This window comes from Thermobia domestica, chromosome 8 (genome assembly GCF_964235325.1).
Source record: "Thermobia domestica chromosome 8, izTheDome1.hap1.1, whole genome shotgun sequence".
In the NCBI taxonomy this organism is placed as follows: domain Eukaryota; kingdom Metazoa; phylum Arthropoda; class Insecta; order Zygentoma; family Lepismatidae; genus Thermobia; species Thermobia domestica.
The window spans coordinates 222,034,281-222,056,711 of NC_137461.1; the positions used below are offsets into that span (position 1 = coordinate 222,034,281).

The window sequence follows — 22,431 nt, forward strand, 5'->3', positions numbered from 1 at the left end:
ATTCAATGTCTGTGTCGCGTGACTACATACTGCAAGCCTCTTACTTAGTATTAGAAATGCTAAGACTCAAAAATAACTTTTTTTTTTTTTTTTTTTTTTTTAGATGAACAAGTTTCATCCGCGTCATTTTTGCCTGGAAAATTTTGGACTTTTTTTTTTTTTACAATATTTGTATTTTAATAAAAAGATAACAGTACATTTCACCTTTGTTTCCCCATTAATTAAAACACGGGAAGAAAAACATTTATATTGTTGCATTCTCAAGAGAAAATGCTGAAAATTTGCAAGAATCAAAGAAAATTAGTCATTCGATAGGAAAGGAAATGCGGAAATCAGTATATGCAGTTAGTTTTCTAGTTCCGACGAATTGTTTAAAGAACTAATAGATTAACGTTCAACGACAAGACTGTTTTTAGTAAAAAGTTAGCAATAGCTTTTCTGAAAATTTAGTAAATTTGGTGGAACAAAATTATTATTTAAAATTGATGCATAAACTAGAACTAAAATTTATGCATAAATCCATTGTTCCCATACGTGATCCCTTACTAGCATCCAACCTTAAAATTCCGGAAGCATTTGCTGCTCGTTTAGGCTATTTACTTTCCTTTCTTCATATCACGGTCGGAGTATATGCTTGCACGTAATAGCACCTGTTTCACTCCCAATTATTGAAAGCATTTGCTCGAATTTTTATTTTCACTTTGCAGTATTTGCTTCAAAAACTTGAAAAATAAGAATTTGTCTTTTTATATTCATTCGGCCCAATGTACTTAGTTATAGAAAAAAGAATGTGTATACGCTTCAAGTAAATATTTGGTTCTAGTAAATGACTTCATTTAATATAGGGATGCACGGGAGACGAGACGAGACGAGAAATGGAAAAGTCTCGTCTCGTCTCGCAGCCTCAAATGTTAGTCTCGTCTCGCGTCTCGTCTCGTCTTGCAAATGTGAAATCTCGTCTCGCATAAAATTTTGAGTCTCATCTCGCGTCTCGCGCGAGACTTTCTCGCATGGTCTCTCAGTCTCGCATATATTCTGTGTCAAAATTTTGCAATGTGTTATTCTATGGCTGTTAATGAATTATAATGTGATATTCTGTCCGAAGGCAGGTATTTGACCTAAAAGTTCCTTGGCAAGGTGAATCCATGGTGGTTTGCTATTGCTTTCCATGGGATGAATGTTCATAACATCCTAAGGGGACGGAACCTAGAGTTCAGCATGGTATCCGAACTTGTGTCTCCTCCGCTCCAAATTAAAAGAAATTGATTGCTGGACCATTAATTTTCGTCAAATTAATAGCATAATTTACAGGAAAACCAGCACAAATAGTTGCTGGATCCAACATTGTTTACCAGCTTAGAGGTCTCCAGCAATATTTGGCTCTTCTAAAATATCGTCGCCACTATCAACATTTACACGTTTTGATCGTTTCCTTGAAGAGTGATTTTCCATTATAAAGATGTTTTTATACCATCAAAAGTGCTTGTAGACAACAAAAGAACTCCTCACAACACAATACGACCCAATTCCTTAGGTTCATTCGCACTTGTAGCAATGTTGCATTATCGCATTTTATCAACTTTCGCTTTCAACTTATATAGTGTTGCCAGATCTAGAAAATAAAATTACTGACAGATATAGGGCCATTCCTACCATCTCCCACCAAACTTATAGGGCCATCCTACCAAACCAGTGTTTGAATTAAACTTCCGAACTAGAGGGGGATGTTTTTGATAAATATATAGAAAGAAAATATTCCATGTAAAAATATCATGTTATGTCTGCGAGCCGAGCCGGGGATAAACTTTGACGAGAGGGGATTTCCCCGCCATCCCTAACATTAATCGCTAGTAGTAATGTGAAAAAGACAGAAACAACAAAAATATCACATTTCGCAGCAATAGGGAGTCTTATTCGCTTTTAAGACCAAAAACAGAAGTTCATGTATTCGTGCGCGCCCGCGTTTATGTGTTTGTGTCGCAAAATAAAATCCTAAATCGATGCTGAAATTTCCAATTTACAAAGCTACACTTGGTCAAAAAAGTGTAAAACGCTTTTTCAGGCCAGCCACCCTGAATGTGGTTTTCCTAGGTTTTCCTCATTCACGCCAGGCAAATGCCGGGGTAGTACCTAACTTATAGGTCCCAGGCCGCTTCCTTCCTTCCCCCATCCTTTCTTCCTTCCCTTTCCCCGGATTGTGTGCTCGCCGAGGGAAGGTCATCCCTCAAACGTGACGGGCTAAATGGCCTTAGATGCCGAAAGCCCAGAAATCTAAATCCTAACTCCTAAATCCAATTTACAAAGCTTTTCTTTTATAATGATGTTTAGAAACTAAAGAAGGCTTTAATTCTGAATATCAACCTTGAATAATAATAAATTTCATAAAATGTCTATTGCCCCAAACATTTTTTTTTCCTGGAGGCATTAACGCTCAACTTAGAAGACTCAATAAATGTAAAATCACTAAATATACAATTAAATGTAATTCATAAATGTTGCGAGACTGCGAGAAGTCTCGCGAGACTTCTCGTGCAAGACTTAACCGAGTCTCGTCTAGCGTCTCGTCTCGCGTCTCGCATAAAATTTTCACCCTCGCCTCGTGTCTCGTCTCGCAAATGCGAGACGAGACGAGACTTCTCGCGTCTCGCGTGCATCCCTAATTTAATATATATTATCAAACTGTTTGCTTGTTCAGTTTTGACGAGCAATGACACATAAGCAAATACGTGCAGTATAGTATGTAAGATTCAGAAAAGAAAACCTATTCCAAATAAATAATTACTCATTTATCTTAATATGTCTCCCCACCGTAGCATGCACCTAACTGTTCATCCTATGCCGATATATTCATCCAGGCAGAACTTGGTTTCGTATGAAGTGAAAAAATGAAAAAGAAGAAGAAGAGGTTATTCTATGTTTTTTTTTAAGAGGACAAATATTGGCGAACGCGAACGCATGACGACAAAATACACCTCACGTCGCTGGTGCTCACTCACGACTGGCTCGTATTGACATTTTACGCGCTGCGCGATAGTCAGTTGTTCGGCGTTCACCATGACAGCCTCGTCTAGACCACATAGTGGCTATGTTTTCAAACGCTTCTAGTAGTACGGAAGAAGTGTCAGGTATGTGCATTAGGTTCTAAGTAGTCTCTCCGTATAGTAGAAGTACTCTTTGCACCTGTCAGACGCTAATATTATCGTGCTATTGGTGAAACGAACAACTTGCTTTTTATCAGATGAAAGAGTTGTATTGTGTGGAGCCTGAAATCAATACTGCCCGAGCAATTTGAAAATTTTGCTGAATACTGGACTTAGAAAGTAAACGCTTTGATATTATTGTTTACAATATTCATCTTTGTTTATGTTGACATGTTTTGTTTCGAACACGGATTTTTTTTTACAAGCGATGCTAGTTATTCATCTCCTTTTCAATGACTATTTCAAAAATATTTTAACATATCATTTTAGCTTTAAAAATAAGAAAAAAGTAAAATCGTTTTTTATTGCCACTTTTATGCAGCATTTTACGACTTGTGCTACATGTGTTGCGTGCGAATGTTAACTTTTAATAGTTCTTCTGATGCAAACCAAGTGCAATTTAACGCGGAACAACAATTTGTTGCGCTGTTGCAAAGCAAAGAACTTTGAATTTTATTTTTATGTTTATTTAATATTAGACACCTATAAAAGTTAGGTTGAATTTTAAAGAAAGTTAATCAATCAACAAGTTATGTCATAGGAACAACTCGATACAACGTAAGAAAATATAATTTCAATTCAAGGTTGTGATTGCTTTGTTAGCTTGAATAATTCCCTCAACTAGGCCCTGGGTATTGATTTTTGCCGAAAAACTTAACACAAGCAAGTCAAAGGTCAATAGGTCAGTCGGCACGCGTAGACGAGCGGTATAGATGCACCCAGACGGTCCTTCAAGTTTGTGCATTGTCAAATTATAGTATAGCGCGCTCAAAATAAATCTGTGTATCCAAATGTCTGCTCAAACTGACTAGCATGTTTCTTTGATGTTATTTGTGTGTTTGATGTTGTAAATATTTCGTGTTCTAGATGTTGTGTCATAATTTTAACTGAATGTTCTTTACTGCTATAGCTTGTTTTTTTTTTTTTTTTTTTTTTTTTTTTTTTTTTTTTTTTTTTAAAGAATTCATTAGATGAAATGTTTCCAATTAACATTCCATCAAGATAATATTAAAATAAAATTTCCACAGTTTTTATGAAGTAGACACAGAAGTGTACAGTGACTTCTAATTATATAGAAGCCACCGACTAATGTTGACTAGACAATACTCCGAGTTGCGGCCTGGTATTTGATGTAAAACACTTAGTAATATAGACAATGTTTGCCATAACTTGTTTCTTGAACACAGTTTAAATATTTCGTAAAACTATGACTAAAGTCCTATTGTTTTGATTTAAAATTTTAAGAAGACATATTAATTTGGAATTTCAACACATTAAAGTTGGAGAGTGTTACCAAACATTATATATATATATATATATATATATATATATATATATATATATATATATATATATATATATATATATATATATATATAGAGAGAGAGAGAGAGAGAGAGAGAGAGAGTAAATTTACCGTCTAGTCTGTTCTAAGGGGCATCATAACTAATGATAAATTCATTGAAATATCAATAGAATTTGAGGTTTCTCTTCGGCTTGGTTACTTTCACTACAGTTTTGGTATTTTCTTCGAGAAACACTAGGCGAATGTTCGATAATATATTAAGTAGATAATTGCAGTCAATTCCCTAACTGTTTCTTTAACACAAACATTATTAGGGAGAGTTGAACGTACATTTACCATTAAGGATAAACATAGAAAGTAAGATGAACTCTGAAATAAAGAATATTACTGTTTACCTAGGTAGATGTATTCGAGGTTTTTAGTCTTTTTTTCGTCGGACACTTCATTAGCACGTGTAAATCCATTCAATCTTCCCTAAAATACTTATTATTAATTCGTTTATTTTTGTAGTTCTTTTTCGATCTATTCATCGCTGCGTAGTGCAATAGGCAATAGTATAAATTAATTGAAATAAATTGGGTAGACTAGACCCTTCATTTCCAACTTCTATAAAAGTTGTTTTCCGATTTTATGCAACGTGAACTTATAGTTTGGATCGAAAAAAAATATTAAAATTTGCTTTCACAATACTCTAATACATAAAAAAAATTAAATACTGTATATTTTCAAATTTTAAGTGTCAAATTAGAATAATTTTGAACAAAAATATTTCATAAGTGATACTTTTTTTTGTCCCTTTATGCTTTTGAGTTGCTCACTGTAAACTAACATTCTTGAAATTAGGATTTAGATTTCTGGGCTTTCGGCATCTAACAAGTAAACCTTACGTTTGGGTGAATTGAGTTGCTGACTGAGACACATATGAGAAAGTAGTACTAAATGTGGCCAGTATTTCAGTGAAGTTGTAGGTGCGAAGCTCCAGGGGTTTAGGAGATACAGCTACCCGAACATCACAAGGAAGTACAGAATAGTCTTCATACAGTTGGAGGTAAAAGCCCTGTAAGGCATCTTGTAACGACAAAAGGTGAATAACAAATATATGGGTACATATTAGGACTAGAGGGAAGTCATATAGTAAGGGTATACCTGACGGCGGCCACGTTGAAATCCGCCATTTTGAATTAAGGTTAAGTTTTTAAAATAGGAATAGGGTCATGTGATACATGATTTAAGGCGCAAATTTAATCAGAAGAACAATGGTGACATTAATTTTGATTTACGCGAAATTGGTAAAAAGTTACAGGGAATTTAAATATTGTTGCAGCATATGTATTAGTCCTTTACCCACCTTGTAAATTTTGTGTTAATGATAATAATTAAATAAAAAGCAGGTGGATAAATATTAGGTCTATGGTAAGAGTTACCTTGATGGCAGCCATGTTCAAATCCGCCATTTTGAATCAGACAAACGTTTTAAACAAAACGCATAACAGTGAAACCTTATTAATAGCAAATTTTACCATAAATCCAACGGTATAACCATTTTTGCTTTATCATTAACCAGCACAAAATTAAATGGGAATAGAGTAATGCAATAGATGACTTCGGGCTAGAAGTTAATCAGAAATACAATGGTGGCGTTAAAATGTTAGTTGTTTGATGCTGTATTTGCACGCCATTTCGTTGTTTTTCCTGGATCCTGTTCACATCTATTTCTCGGTCGCTCTTGTCCGTTGCTATTAATAAGGTGTCAATGTTATGTGTTTTGTTTAAACCTTTTGTCTGATTCAAAATGGCGGATTTGAACATGGCCGCCATCAAGGTAACTCTTACCATAGACCTAATATTTATCCACCTGCTTTTTATTTAATTATTATCATTAACACAAAATTTACAAGGTGGGTAAAGGACTAATACATATGCTGCAACAATATTTAATTTCCCATTAACTTTTTACCAATTGCGCGTAAATCAAAATTAACGTCACCATTGTTCTTCTGATTAAATTTGCGCCTTAAATCATGTATCACATGACCCTATTCCTATTTTAAAAACTTAACCTTAATTCAAAATGGCGGATTTCAACATGGCCGCCGTCAGGTATACCCTTACTATATGACTTCCCCCTAGTCCTAATATATACCCATATATTTGTTATTCACCTCTTGTCGTTACAAGATGCCTTACAGGGCTTTTACCTCCAACTGTATGAAGACTATTCTGTACTTCCATGTGATGTTCTAGTAGCTGTATCTCCTAAACCCCTGGAGCTTCGCACCTACAACTTCACTGAAATACTGACCACATTTAGTACTACTTTCTCATATGCGTCTCAGTCAGCAACTCGATTCACCCAAACGTAAGGTTTACTTGTAAGGTTATTTAGCCCTTCACGTTTTAAGGGATGACGTCCCTCGGCGAGCACACAATCCGGGAAAAGGGAAGGAAGAAAGGGTGGGGGAAGGAAGGAAGCGGTCTGGGACCTATAAGTTAGGTACCACCCCGGCATTTGCCTGGTGTGAATGAGGAAAACCCAGGAAAACCTCATTCAGGGTGGCTGGCCTGAAAAAGCGTTTATACATTTTTTCGAGCGAGTGCCCCCACCGGGAATCGAACCCGGTACCGCTATTCTTGAAATAGTTTTTAAATAGCTACATATGTTCGATCTCAAGAAATTACAGTCAATATTACATCCGCTTCCAGAGTTTTTAGAAGCTAAGACAAAATTTGAAACCTATGAGCAAATGGTTGATTGGATTTCAGTTCATTACATCTTTCAGCGGCATGGCTAAGTGAGACATGAACGTATAGCCTAGCGTGGGATCCAAACCATGTGAATTCTCGCCAAGAATCGATCCCAGGTCTCCTGCACCAAAGGCAAGTACTCTAACCATATAGCCATGAGGGAGCTTTTATTATGAATAAATGGATTAAGGTATATTTTTCAAGATCCACTTTCTTACCTTCGCCAATGCAAGCACGCTTCACTAATTTCCGGATTTGTAAACAGGCACATTAACGGCAAGTGCGCTAATTAGTGGCTACTGGGAATCTACAAGAGTACTCAATATTAATTACGATTCTCATTCACTATTAGAAATAAGTGCTATCCCTTATCATATACCATAGTGTTACTGCACAAGCACTACTCGAGGAACACATGAAAAATATAAATTTGAGTCCATCAACTGGATAATTCTTCGGACTGTGAAACGTTCTAGTAGCTATCATGTGAATTTTCTGTTTGCCAACCCCAAAGCTCTCCCTACTGTTCCAGTGGCGTCTGATGCACAACCTTTAGTGCACGGAGTTCCGGGTTCGATTTTGGGGTGAAAGAATCTTGAAACTTGAACCCGTTACGGTGGTTCGGATTTCAATTTTAAACTGTAAGTTCACGCCCCATATACCCTTGGTGCTGAAAAGAACGCCAAATTCCAACTAAGCGAGTTATATTCTCGATGGAGATTATCACAGTGATTCTTATATTAAACTGTAAGTCTCGACTTTCATTGCTTGAAAGCATGCAAGTAGCCAGGATTTCGTAATAGGGGAGTTCCGTGACGAAGTACTATGGTTATTAGGGACTCGATCGCTCATTTACTGGCAACATATATTGGTCCGTTTAACGAGAATTTCGTAATTGGGAGGGGGGGCATGACATGAAATACTATAGTTACACACCAGGGGCTCAATCAGTCTAAACTATTTTACTGGCAATGGTTTGTCAAGACAATAAAATAAGGATATGTTAGTAAGTATTTTAATAACTATAAAGAAATCTTGAGTAAAAGAATAAAAAAAATATTGAAAAAGATATATAGTCTTCCGAAGTTATTCGCACTCGGTTCTTCTTGTTCTCTTTCTTCTTCTCTTTCTTATCTTCGTTTAATGCCGTCAAGAGTAGCAACGAGATCTCTTTCGGCAGGAAAGGTATCCTGTAAAATGGATTAGTGTTGCCACGAATTTGAGAATATCTTTAAGAAGTGTAACTAGAACCTATGTTGCCAGGTTCATATTATTAGTAATTGTGGGCATTTCTTAAGTTTTACCTGAGAGTGTATCTGATCGAACCGGTTTATCGAACCAGTAGTCCATAGGATTAGCATGGAGATAGAATCGAATGCGGAATGCTTCGTTACAATAATGTCCATTTTAAACTTGACCCACCCGTTCGTTTCCTCCATACAAAACTCCTCATAAGAGAGAGTAACGAAAAACTTGCTGTAGGTTTTTTTAAATTTTTAACGCTGATTTTTTCTTTTTCTCGTTTCTTTTTGTTTCATCGCTCCTTAATATTTTTACATTTCTGGTTTCGAAGGGGGTCCGGACTCCCCGGACCCACCCCTTCGCTACGTGCCTGCTTGAAAGTAACAAATTAAAGCGATTAGAGAGTAGGAAGTTCTGATCACTTTCGTAATGAATATTTTTACTTTCGAACGACGATAGAAGAGAAGAAAGTCTGGAGATCATATATAAAATCGAAGTAGAAATTTCAACAGATTTATACGTTTTCCATGGTCCTTGCGTGCCGAAAGAGGGGATTTTGATGTTTGTTCATTCTTTCGCTCGTCTTAAGAATATACAGTGTAAATTATACACTCATTTAGAGGCTAAATCCTTCAACGTTTCGAGATCAAATTTTAAACTTAAGGTTTTTGTAACATAATCTATAGGAGATTTTCAAATTTTCTTACTATTAAAGTTTATAGGGCGGTTTACTGAATGGTAAAAAAGAAAAAATTAATTAAAATTCGGAATTTTCTCGAAAACGATTTTGTTCATATTGCATAAAACAATTTTCATTTCATTTAGGAATTGGTCCTTTCTGGGTAAGTCGCTCAGGGTATTTTGTTCATATTTCATTAATAAACAGCTCTTAACAACAGTGTCATATGGATTATGTCACTTGAGAAAAAGAAATCACAAGGCTTAGTTAGTTCTCGGGTGACTTGTTTTCGGAAGATTTTTCAAAAACATTTCAGGCGCTTTTCTTCATATTTCATAAACGTACATTTTTATTAATAACACTACACTGTAGCGTAAGTGGTTTCTCATTTTAAAATTCATAAATGGTAGTTTATTCTTGGGGAATAAGTTATATTTTTTTTTTTCAATAGTCACTACTGATTGTTTTTCAACAACTTTTTATGTTATCTGTAATCTTATCAGTGCGAGAGCTTGAATGTGATAAGGAAATTATAACACAATTATTACACTTTTATTGTTCTCAGTTCCGGAATAACTAATTTGTCTCCTCTGATTTGGAATTTTTCTACAATTAAAGCACTCAACCGAGTAACGCTGCATGGCACAGTTTGGAATTTACTGAATTATTAGTGGAATCATGCTCTGCAAAACATGACTATCATATACTGAAAGACTTGTGTTCCATTGTCCAAGATATGGCACGACTATACTGGCAAACTCTCCACGAAGCATTACTGTATATTCAAGCATACTAAATTTTTCTTGGTTTCTCTTGGTTTCGATGAAATGTGTCATACAGCATTATTCGGAGGAACCCTTCAATTCTTAAAATAGAAGACAAGCTAAAAATTGAAGGGTTATAGTGGTTTAGAAAATAGATAATTCAACAAAATATGTAGTGATAATGTTTGAAAGGTCATTTATTGCTGTTTAATTTGACCGGGTACTTTCTCAACTCTTACTGCTATGAACCTGAGACCTTTTGTTTTTCAGCTATCTTAAACATTGTGGAGCATACGAATCTACAGGCATTTCCTCTTAATCGTTCACTTTAATTTTTCGTAATTTCAAACACTTCTGTAATCAATGTTATATATTAGCTAGACCTTCCTCGCAAGATAATAGTTTTGTTCTTTAATACAGGGTTTTCATAAAGTCTGGACGGATTTAATTTGCTTATAATTTTCATAAAAATGCTCATAATGAAATCAAATAAAGTGCAAACGGTAGCGGAAGGATTAAATTTTTACCTGTAATCTGCACCAGCTCAGTTCATTCACCGCCACACCTCCAACTGGGCGCCATTTACGTCCACACATTCGCGTAGGCGGCGCTGGAATCCACTCACAGCGTTCCTCCGTGTTTGATCCGAAATGCCAGCCACAGACGCCCTAATTTTGTCCTTTAAGTTCTCCAAACCACTTGGCTTCTTTGCATAAACTTCCGTTTTCACATGACCCCAAAGCCAGAAGTCGCAGGGGGTAAGGTCGGGTGATCTTGGCGGCCAAGCGGTCGGGCCTACGCGAATGTGTGGACGTAAATGGCGCCTAGTTGGAGGTGTGGCGGTAAATGAACTGAGCTGGTGCAGATTACAGGTAAAAATTTAATCCTTCCGCTACCGTTTGCATTTTATTTGATTTCATTATGAGCATTTTTATGAAAATTATAAGCAAATTAAATCCGTCCAGACTTTATGTAAACCCTGTATAGGAGACACAGGTTCGATCCCCAGCGAAACTAATTGCAAAAGAATCATATCATATAAGTTTCTAGACTTGCCTGCAACTTAGTATGTCTGGAGCGCTCATTTGCAGTGCTCCTATTTGCAGATTTAAACATTTTCTTGAGCGCAAAACCTCAGACAAAACTCAACTAGTTTCCACCTCAACTTTAATATCAGGAGCATCATAATCTTTGTATTATGCAGAGACGTAAAGCAAAGACTAAAGTAGAATTTCTATCTTTAATTTAACCTTCGTACTAAAAATGATTTTTCAATAACCAAACTTATAGAAATATTTGTAGATGATGGATCAAACTTATGCTGCTCATGTGTTTGAGAATTTATATTTTTACCTTGTATGCATCTTTAGATATTTTAGAAGCAAATTAACAATTTAAATTTCGAAACTATCTGATTCAATAATACAATAAATGGATTTTCTAGCTTTAAGTCCCATGATTGTGCACCGGGCTAAGGGAGACGGAGATTAAGGAAATAGTGGAATGAAGAAAAGGGGTGGGGGAACGGGAGAACCCCGAGAAAACTCACGCACATGGTGCTTGTCTGTCACAAAGCCCACTTGGAGCATGTTGGTATCGAACCAGGAATCGCATGCACCACAAATGACTACTCTACCACTGAGCCACCTTGGCCCCCATAATAATATAAATGGATATGTATATTAGAACTGGATTCTTCATTGATAAATTATGTAATAAAAGCTTGTAGTTCCTAAAGAAATTTTCATATTGTCTTGCTTTAGTCTTATTTAGCTATTCATTTTTGCTTGCGTCCAATGCTATTTATTAGCAGTTCTTATATGGGAAAGAATAGTGAGGAAGAGAAAATGTTAGGGGTAGAAGGGTCATGTGTTAAAAAGGTCTATTATTATTATTATTATTATTATTATTATTATTATTATTATTATTATTATTATTATTATTATTATTATTATTATTATTATTATTATTATTATTATTATTATATTAAGTAACAGAGAAATCTCATAAATAATATGGTATGAAAGTAGTAAAAACTCAAAAGATGACAATTATTGTGATAATCAAGGGGGTTCAGTCACTAATCTCATATCCTTTCAGAGCACGCGTGATTTTCGTAGATACATCTTAATATAGTTAATTTTTATTTTTCCGTAACATCTTGTTTAAGGGCTGTTAAAATCCCGAAATCCTCCTTGTATATGCCACTGGTGATATCTATAGAAGTTATGAGAATGAAAGTTGAATAACTTTTCAGTTTCGGATAGTTAAAAGAAAGACTGAATTGTGAAGGAGAAATAAAACCATATAGCAAATGAAACATTTTTAGGAAGAGGAAAAGCTTATTTTTGTGGATCACAGACCAAGGAGCTATTTTGACTTAAGACGGTAATGTATGGTAATTGTTGCAAGTGACGTGCGAGTAATGCCATCATGAAAATTGCAACGCCAAGAAAGACATGTGTCAGTGGAATGCAATTTAAACTATAGATTCGTTACATGACTATATAGATATTAGTACAATCTCTGAATTCCACAACACATCCAACTTTGCAGGATAAAGCCTCACAGAGCCTCTATACATCTGGCACCGAACCAAACAGGCAAGTGGCTTGAATGCGAATCCGCACGACATCCGTACTGTTTTCCGGAGGACGATGACAAACAAATTACGGTTCAACTATGTCAAGCAACTGTGCAGGCCTAAGGAGCAGCAATATCCGTCGCTCCTCGAACAAGGTTTGCGCTTTTGGCCACACATCGTCCTGCTGAAATTTGTCTTCCAGAGTTGTCTGAAGGATGAGTATTACCTTGATCTCTAGAACTTCTCTAATACGGCAGGTGTTGGTAAGGTTTCCCTAAATGAGTAGAATCCGGATCGTATGTTGTAAGCGTAGAGCCGAACACAATCACACCTACCATTCGGCCGCACAATGTTTGACATTTTCTACTGACAGACTGTGTTAAATACAATTGCGTATAAGGCATGTAAAGGTAATCATCGTAGAACAGGTTGAAGTAAGGCCCCTCCGGAGGCACAAACGCTTTTTACTCAGCACATCAGCTCAGTGTTGTCAAAATGCTAACATAAAACGTCGCTAAATGAAAGATGAAAATACTCCAATTTTGGGTGAAAAGTTGCTAATAATTATTCACGAAGTTTCTTATGTAAATGCACTATTTTAAACTTTCAGACGTGATTTATTAGCATATTTTCTCAATAAGGTCAAAGTTTTCTGTTACCACCACCACTACTGTTATTATGCACAAACAAACAATATGCTCTAATTACGTGATTGGCTACAAGATGCAACCAATCCTGGATTTCGGGATCACGTCCCATTGTTTTCTGCACTTTTGTTCACATTTTGAGCCAATACAGTCATTTTACGTTTTACTGGAAGCAGGATGGGAGGACTTCACCAATATAAGTAGACTTTTGCATTTATCATTAAATTATTGTACTAACATACACTTTACTTTAACATGCCGGTGGAGGCACTCGGTCGAAAAGGTGTAACTGCTTTCTCAGGTCAGTCATCCTGTATGGTATTTTTCCTGGTTTTTTCTCATTAACACTGGACAAATGCCGGGATGGTACCTTACAGGTCCCAGGCCGCTTCCTTTCTTCCCTATTCCCTTCTTTCTTTGGGGGCGCGGTAGCTCAGTGGTAGATTGTTCACCTCTAGTCCTTGGGGTCCTTGGTTCGATTCCAGCTCGCACCGTGTGGACTTTGTGGTGGATAAACACCGTGCTCGTGGGTTTTCTCAGGTTGCTCCCGTTTCCTCCCACTTTCTTCATTCCACCATTTCATTCATTTCTCATCATCACCGTCTCTTTTAGTCTAACCGGCATAACCGTGGGACGTAAAACTTAAAGATTTCATTTCATTTTCCTTCTTTCTTCCTCCTTCCCCGGATAGCGTGCTCCCCGAGGGATGTCATCTCTCGTACGTGGCAGGTACAGGGCCATAGATACCCGTAATATCCAGAAATATGTTTCAATGTATCAATCAACTTTAACTCACACGTGCACCATTAAGCGGCTTGATATCATTAATGCTATATCACTTAAGTCTCTCGAGGGAATGTTGGCAAATTAAAGGACACTGAAGGTTCAAATTGTTCTTCTTTAGAGGGCAAAGGGTAATAGAAAACAAAAATGGGATTGTGGAGGGGTGGTCAAGTTGTGTATATTTGCCCATCTTTTCGTCAGTTCCTCTGATTGTAAGAAACAAAAGTAAAGAAATGAAACACATTAAAACTGCTCGGAACTAATAATGGTTGATTACAGAAGGACAAATTCTTAATACTCATTTTAAAAATCTCCAATTGAAAAAAAAAAGTCGCTATTTTGAAAGTCGGATCCCCTAGATTTAGCGACTTTTCGCTCAAATTGGTAACACTGCACCAGCTCTCGTGTTCAACGTGACGCTTTTATGATTCGAAGCGAATGGATTGGACTAGAAAACGTGTATCACCAACGTTCAGCGGACAGCGTCGAACCGTCGACGTAAATGATTCCATACCCATTACCGTACTCAAATGTCGACTTATGTTTTGGATGACCCTGTATAGTCCGTCACGGTCAGGAAGACAAGGTATCTTATCCTTTGATGTAGTTACGTTGCGCATCCCGCTGTGCAAGCGTCGTTGAGTACGGCATTCTTTTCTCCATTTCTCCAGTACTGCTGTATTGGCATGTGATATACAACGAGAGGACGCTTGGCCGTAAGATGACAATGTAAACTCGTTCGAACACAATCGTTTGTGTAATTTCCGCCTTTTAATGTCGATGAGTCATAGTGACGTTTGTCCACACGTTTCATATTCGCGTGGTCACATTTCACTACTTGAGTGATGCATATGATGCATAAATCACCTTCAGTCCGTAGTACTATACGCACCGACTGCATACGTTATATAACTTAAGTTCTAATCGTCTGCCGACAAAACCTATAAGTTTAGATATGTTCTCGTTGTTTCTTTTTTCTCACAGACAGCAGTATGCTGTGATGCTGCTGCTATGAGAACGGAAACTTCAGCTGAAATTAAGTTGTGAACTATTCCAATATGTCTTCTTGCCAGAAATCCTATCATAAACTACGTATATTTTAGGTACTTAAACAATTGAAATTCTTTCAAAGTTTGTGACAAAGTTGAAAAATGAAGTTAGTTTCCAATCATATGTTCTCATAATTGAAATATTAGTTCGAATTTATCTTTATTCACACGTCAATCTTGTTGCTTCATGCTTTTAGGGAAGAGTACGGGTTTGATATTATAATGCTGCCAAAATGTCTTGAGCCGTGGCAAAAATGTGAACTAAAGCTCACATCTGCTACACACTCATGCGTTGAACCAATAAGAGTTCAGCTGTTGCTAAGCGAGAGAGCCTTAGCGAAAGGGAGTTGAATTCCTTCAGCCGATAGCAGCGCTTGGAATAGAAGACTTAGGTATCAAGTCAGTGCGGTATATCTTTAACAATACATTTCGTAACATTATATAGTAAAGTACAGTAGAGTTCCTAAAACTTGGCACTCGATATCCCGACTGAGTCCTGATAACTCGGCCACACTCTGCCAGGGCGAAAAAACTCTCGCAGTCACGTTCAAAGTCATTGCCGGATGTTTTTCTGAGGTCTGTCTTATCAGGTAAATTACTGTACAGTGTGTATTCATGAATTTTCATTTTCATGTATAGTAAAGGCTCTATGCCTATGGCTCTATTCTCTGTTGTATTCTCAAGCGAAAAATATATACAAGTACAGAACTGTATTTTCTGAGGAAATACTCATACTTATTCTTTTTTAACCCGATTCCCGATAACCCGGCATCTTCATAAACTCTGCCACCCTTCGGTCCACATTAGCCCGTTTTTAGGTCTCTAGTGTATAAGACAAACCTACGTATATTTTAATGGAACTTAATAGGTCCCATTGTTCATAACCTCGATGTTGCATTAGGTCGAAAAACACAAAAACGCACATCTCAATAGTTATTGTTGCTTTTAAATAGGATACAAAAGCATATCTGTGGCTTCACTCAATTATTATTCATTTCGAAAACAGCCTAAAGACTGCTTTGCACTAGAAACAGAAGCAACGAATCAGCTTTACGAAGAACTCATCCTGAATATGTTAAACACCACCTGGAAACTCAATGAGGGTGCCTAGCGGAGTTTGTATCCCGAACCTTTTTATTCAAGAGCGAAAAGTCTGCGTTCACCTATGTCGATTTGGTACATTGTTGTATCAGCAAAATCTTGTTGTTCAATTAAGTTTGGCTTTAATCAACATCCAATTGATGACAACACAATTCTAATACTAGGTGTTAGTCCAGCAGAAATGTCGATTAAGTCTCTGTGTCTCATAGGATTTGAATAATGCTCGCAACAGCGAAGCAAATTGTTTCCGTAAATCCTACGAACTGATTGCCAGATGCTATCTTAATATTATCTTGGATCACTGTTTATATTTCAATTACACATATAAGTGGACTAATTAATTACATACTCGTGTATATGGGACTAGCCAATTGGAAACATTGCTCAATTCAGCTTGTAACGTACAATTGTGTGTTTAATACAGTATATACTAATGTTTACAGACAGCGTGTTTTTACGACGTTCAGAGAGTTCTGCCGTTAAGCAACAAGATCAGGAGCGTCACTTGAGATCAGGGGAAGCAACTGCCCCATGAGTTTGAGATATACAAGGGCGTACTGAAAAGTCCCTGGCTTTGCTTCCCTCCCGTCTGCATAAAACCTTGAAAGTAGATTCTGTGGAAACTTAGTATCTTAGCGTGTAATGGGGAAATATAAGTTTCTTGTCATTAATGAAACTATTTTTTATGACATGACGCAACAATGATTCGAGTTTCACAGCTTTGGAGTTCGATTCAGATGGTCATGAATTTTTGTTTCTCCAAAGTATACAAAAGGTATTTACTCTGAGATATCACATACATTGAAGTAGCAGTGTCCTTCCTACAGTACCATCAAAACCAGGACAGCTTGTTTGAGGATTGGTCACTTCGTCGTTAAAGATGAGTCCCGCAGTAAGCGCCCACAAATCTCAATGGACCGCAGCAAGTGAAGCTGTCCATAAACTGATTCTTGATGACAGGGAAATATCAGCTATAAATGAGCTCAGATAATAAACGTCTTACGGATTCCTTTTGGGTTTATTATCAGCAGTATACTGGGCATGAGGAAGCCTTCAGCAAAAATGAATGCAGAAGTGTTTGATTAGTGATCAGAAGAAGGAACGAGTTGAAGCATCCAAGGCAGTTTCGACCAGCTTGGGAACTACTTTGATTTTTTTCGGGGGTAATAGTGACTGAGGATGAAACCTCGCTGTGTATCTATAATTTTGAGAAAAATGATCAGTCATTACCGTGGTAAAGCTCCAGGCATCCGTGGCCAAAGAAATTCCGCGCCCAGAAATCAGCAAAGGCGGTATTTTGTTGTTGGACGACTTGTGCCGGAACTCTAGTACCATTGGCAAATATTATGCTGATCTATTGGACCAACTGACGGGACAATTAAGACAAAACGCCGTGAAAAGTTGTCCAAACGGATTCGTATTTTGCACGACAATTGCCTAGGTGCCCATATTGTAACTTCCAAATTGAACACTCTGGTATTACAATTCATCCACTATCCACAATGTTCACCTCGCCTGGCTTCGTGTGATTATCATTTGTTCCCAAACTTGACAAAACATCTCAAGGGAGACTTTTTTTTTTTTTTTTTTTTTTTTTTTTTACTATTTAATACATGCGTAACGTCCAACATGCTATGGAAACCTGGTTTCGGGCGCAACCAAATGAATTTTATTTGTAAGAACTACAAATACTGCTACTTTGCTGTACAAGTGCGTCATTCTAAAGGGAAAATATAGTATATAATTGTGTAATTTCATCTCTCTAGCTCTAATCTTTCTAAGTAAAGCCAGGAGTTTCTCAGCACCTCCTCGTACCGTATATATAGTTAAGTAATAGACTAATGGAAAATGTGCTTATATTAGAGATTCTATTCGCCACATTTCCAAGCAAAACATGAAATGACTCGACTGAACCACAACTTCTGTTTCTCAATTCAGCGGTTAATTAAAATCGAGGATGTGGCTCGTATCTTATATTGACATTTACAATTGACCTTTCCCACTGTTAGATAGTCGCGAAGTAAGTGTATTGTTTTCTGAAGTAATGAAGGAAATGCGTTGAGTTCCAGAACAGTAATTTTTCACACTCAATATATCGCGCTTACCTCTCACGTATTTGTGCGGCAGTTTTAAATCTAAGTACATTATTCACTGCGCGAAAAGGAACCCTACAAAGCAACTTACTTTGTGTGGGTGGGAAAAGATCGAGGTTAAAACATACTGAGTATAGATTTTTTTTGGAGGGGGGCATTGACCACTGGAGTTATTCGCTAGTCAACCTTGATAGCCATTATTATCTGTTTCTGATATACTAGCTAGAGATGCAAAAAAGCCGGCTTTTTTGAATCGATGTTTTTTTTTTACATAAAAAGCCGGCTTTTTTGGGAAGAAAACGAGAATTTTGGAAATTTTGGCTTTTTTTCATTTTCATGATTTTTCTGTCTAAATAGCTTTCTATAATTAGATAAGAATTCCATGACCTAAATGTCATATTTCGCTCTGAAATTCACCATCAAGATGGATGGAGCACATGTTTTACGAATTAAAGCTAACATGAAGAATGTAGTATTTGAGGGCAATTTTAGAGGCTATTTAACTTTATTTTAACTTTTGAGTTATCGACATTTTTTCCTTCTCTAGATCATTTTAGTTTGTCATCCGTGTTTAATTTCTAAGAGCTTGCTACTCTAGCTTCTAGCGCAAAAGTTAGACTTATGTTTTTCTATATATCCGTCAAAGCGTACGTTTTTCAATATATCCGTCAAACCATACTTCCACATTTCTGTTATACTGTAGCTGTGCAATGATTTAGCAATAATTTTCCGGATACAACCTTCAATACCAATTTATACAAATAATCAGTAGCGGATTTAGAAAAGTACTTTGGGAGGGGTTTCTCTGATTGTTTCGTTTTCTAAAAAGTCCTAATTTATTTGGGAGGTGCTTGAAGTTTATGAGTACAGGCATAACTAATATTTCGTTTCGTTTATATGTTTAGCAATAATCTTCCGGATACAACCTTGAAGATCATTTTATACTGAGAATCAGTGGCGGATTTAGAAAAGTATTTTGGGAGGGGTTTTTCTTACTACTGTTTAGTTTTTCTAAACATTCGTAATTTTTGTTTGACGGGAGCTTAAAGTTTATGAGTAAAAGCATAACTAATAGATATTTCGTTTGTTTTAGACATTCCGTAAATTTGGGGAACAGGCTTCAATCAGAAAGACCGCCCCCTAACCTTCTCAAAACCGTCACTGCTGGTAATTAGTAATAATAACGATTTATAAACAATAAGAAAGGAAGTCGGCCAACTCACAGTACACGCATTATTTCTACATTGTCAGGATGGTCAAATGCTGGATTGAATCCCGGATTTCCCAATAGCGCAAAAGCTAACCACTCAGTCGCGTTTGTTGTGCAGTTGTATTTAGCTTAACTTAAATATATTCCGTATTCCTTTTCTTTGGGGGGAGTGGGGGAGTTCCTTAATGATATGTTGAATCCCTCTTGTTAAAAATTCAGAAAACTTGAGGATGGGGTAAACCGTGATGGTGGTTATATAAAACTTAACTGTAGATTTTCAAGAATATACAGAACCAAAAGCTCTAGATATGCAGCCTTTAAATGTATCATATAAATCTAAGTATTTCTCTTATGTTTTATTTTAATTTTATTTTGTTTCAAAAAGAGGGTATGAAATATTTTGAAGTAAAAGTACTACATACAATTTTGCTAGTTATTTGTGTATTTTTTTAAAGAAGTGTTTACTTTTAGGATTGGCTGGTTTACACCAGCTGTTTCTCTTTCTTTTTTTTTTTAAATAACTGGTTTAAACCAAAAAAAATAAAAAGAACGAAAAATGCGAATCGTGTGAACTTCATGGTGACGTTTCCACATATCAAACAATCTGCATTAATTTTATTTCCTTTTCATCTTTTAATTAAGGTGTTCCATGTTCAGTTCTCACTCGAACCACAACCTTCTTTCATACGTAAGCCAAGTAGCGGTTCGGGTGTCACTTTAAGCGAAAGTCTTCTCCTTGAACATCGGTATTACGTAAGGATGTTGAAACTAAAGTGTATATTTCTGCTTGCCTGAATGCGTGTTTTATAAAGAAGCCAGGGTTGCTTAAATATATTGATAGAAATTGGCAAAATTTATCGACTGCCTACGTAGCTTCCAACATTAGCTTGGATTGGATTTTCAATGATATCTACACATTAAATTTGTAATTTAATACCTCAGTTTTAGCGTACTGATTATGATACATTGGCCTTAAATTTTACACGCAAATCAATAACAGGATTTTTCCGTTATTGTTTTACATTTAAAGTAATGACGGAATTTTCCCGATGGCTAGGGCGGGAGTTTCTCAATTTAAGAAATTTACTGACCGGACTTCTTTAAGCTTATAGGACCTCTTCTAGCATAACCACGTTGTTGCATAATAACACCAAGACGAAACAAACTTATTTCTGTGAATATGTAATATAAATACACAAAGCAAAATATCTAAATCAAAAAACCTGGTTTAAACTTCCACCAAAAAACGGGTTTTTGGCATTTTCAAAAACAACCATGGTTCTTGCCAACCCTGCTTACTTTTGCATATAAGAGGTTAAGAAAATTCTTATTATATACATAGGTTAATCCTTTGGAATTCATAATGTAAATATGTTGAAGTAAAATTGTTTGAAATATCTTTTCGAAATTCATGTTTTATTTTCGAAGTTTTATATTATTATCAGCATCAGCCACTAATTAAATGACTTTTTGTGTTATAGAGAAGCGAAACAAAGTCTGCTTTATCAATTTAAAGCAGAATTTTGAAAAAAGCCCAAAATTTCCCAAGCAAAAAAGCGAAGCAGAAAAAACCGAGTTTTTCCCAAAAAGTCGTTTTTTTTCCGAGCCCTTGCATCTCTAATACTAGCACAACTAAATGAATAAATATACTTATTTTAGTATGTATTTTTTCTAAGGTATGATCATTGATGTTTATTAGTATGTATTTCCTTTCTATTGTAAATGTTTTTATTTTTTCAGTTCTTTTTTTGAATATTCTTGTCTTACTTCGATATAATGTTATTTCTTTCTTTTGTATTTTTCTTGTTGTTTATTAGCTGTAAGCACCCGTCGTTGTTAAATCTTAATTGAAAACATCAGTGGCGTATTTAAGATCTTGTTTCGAGGGGAGGGGGCTTGACAACCAGTAAGAAGCATTTGTACTTATAATGCGAAAAAATAACAATCAAATTATTTCAGAAAGGGCTTGATCCAGATAGCCACCCCCTAAATAGGCCAATGGAGAACATAGATTAAAAGGGAGATAATAAACGTTGTTACCTCATTCTTCAGTGTTTATCCTATGGTGTTATGTATTAATAAGCCCGCATAATCATGAAGTAATTGGGTTTCATACACGCAAGGCGTTCTTAGAAACCGCAAGAAATATACGTACATTTTTACTGCCCTTAAGTCCTACTCTCTGAGCTAAAAATCATAAAAAGAGCTTCGTACAAAATTAGATCTGGTAAAAGTGGTGACTCCAGGTCACTCCTTTTTATGCGAAAACCTGATGACACAGGCATACGCAGGCACACACATTATTTTATATAGAAGTATACATAGATTGTAAACGATGTATCCGTATTTGATCGAGCGGAAGATAAGGCAAAAGCCTTAACTCAGTTAAGTAAATCGGCATTGACATGATAATTCTGCAAACATAATTACTTGTATTACAGTACATTATAGCAGAGCTGTCATGAGATATCTGTGCACGTTTCATTTAAATCACCCAGGCTGGAAGTTACTGAAATTCATTCCTGGCGGTAATTAATTTATAATAAATACAGACAAAACAATAACTGATATCAATATCAGTAGCATCTTTTAACAGCATTGTGGGCTCCTGGGCAAGCCAGTGCACTGGGCACTTTACAAAAAATTTTTACACGTAACACATTTAATTCTGCTCGTAGGGCCCTCGAACAACTGAACAGCAGGCCCATGTACACGAATATTACAGTTTCGAGGGTTTCATATCTCAACCTTCTATAAACTCCCGTACTTAAGGTTAGAGGGTGCTTTTGATATTTTTTTCTGTGTCAACAGGAAAACACTTTTCCCAGATGAAGTAATTTATGTTTAAGCAGAGAACAATCCAAAACATTCCATGTCAAAAACAAGCGAAATTGCGAACGACTCCAAAATAAAATAAAATAAAATAAAATAAAATAAAATATAAAAAATAAAAATTAAAATAATACTAATATAGTCGAATTCTTCAGCCAAGGAAAGCTGTAATGTCGATTCTGTCACATTCTTGAAA

General features: G+C 36.2%; 1 protein-coding gene across 1 annotated transcript in view; it reads left to right on the top strand.

The window, feature by feature from the left end:
- Positions 1–2,987: 2,987 nt before the first annotated feature.
- Positions 2,988–22,431, top strand: part of LOC145693445 (diacylglycerol kinase eta) — a 462,730-nt gene continuing 443,286 nt past the window's right edge. Inside the window, exon 1 of the mRNA XM_081769445.1 lies at positions 2,988–3,125. The gene's annotated coding sequence lies outside the window, so the exon portion shown is untranslated. The remainder of the gene's footprint in view (positions 3,126–22,431) is intronic.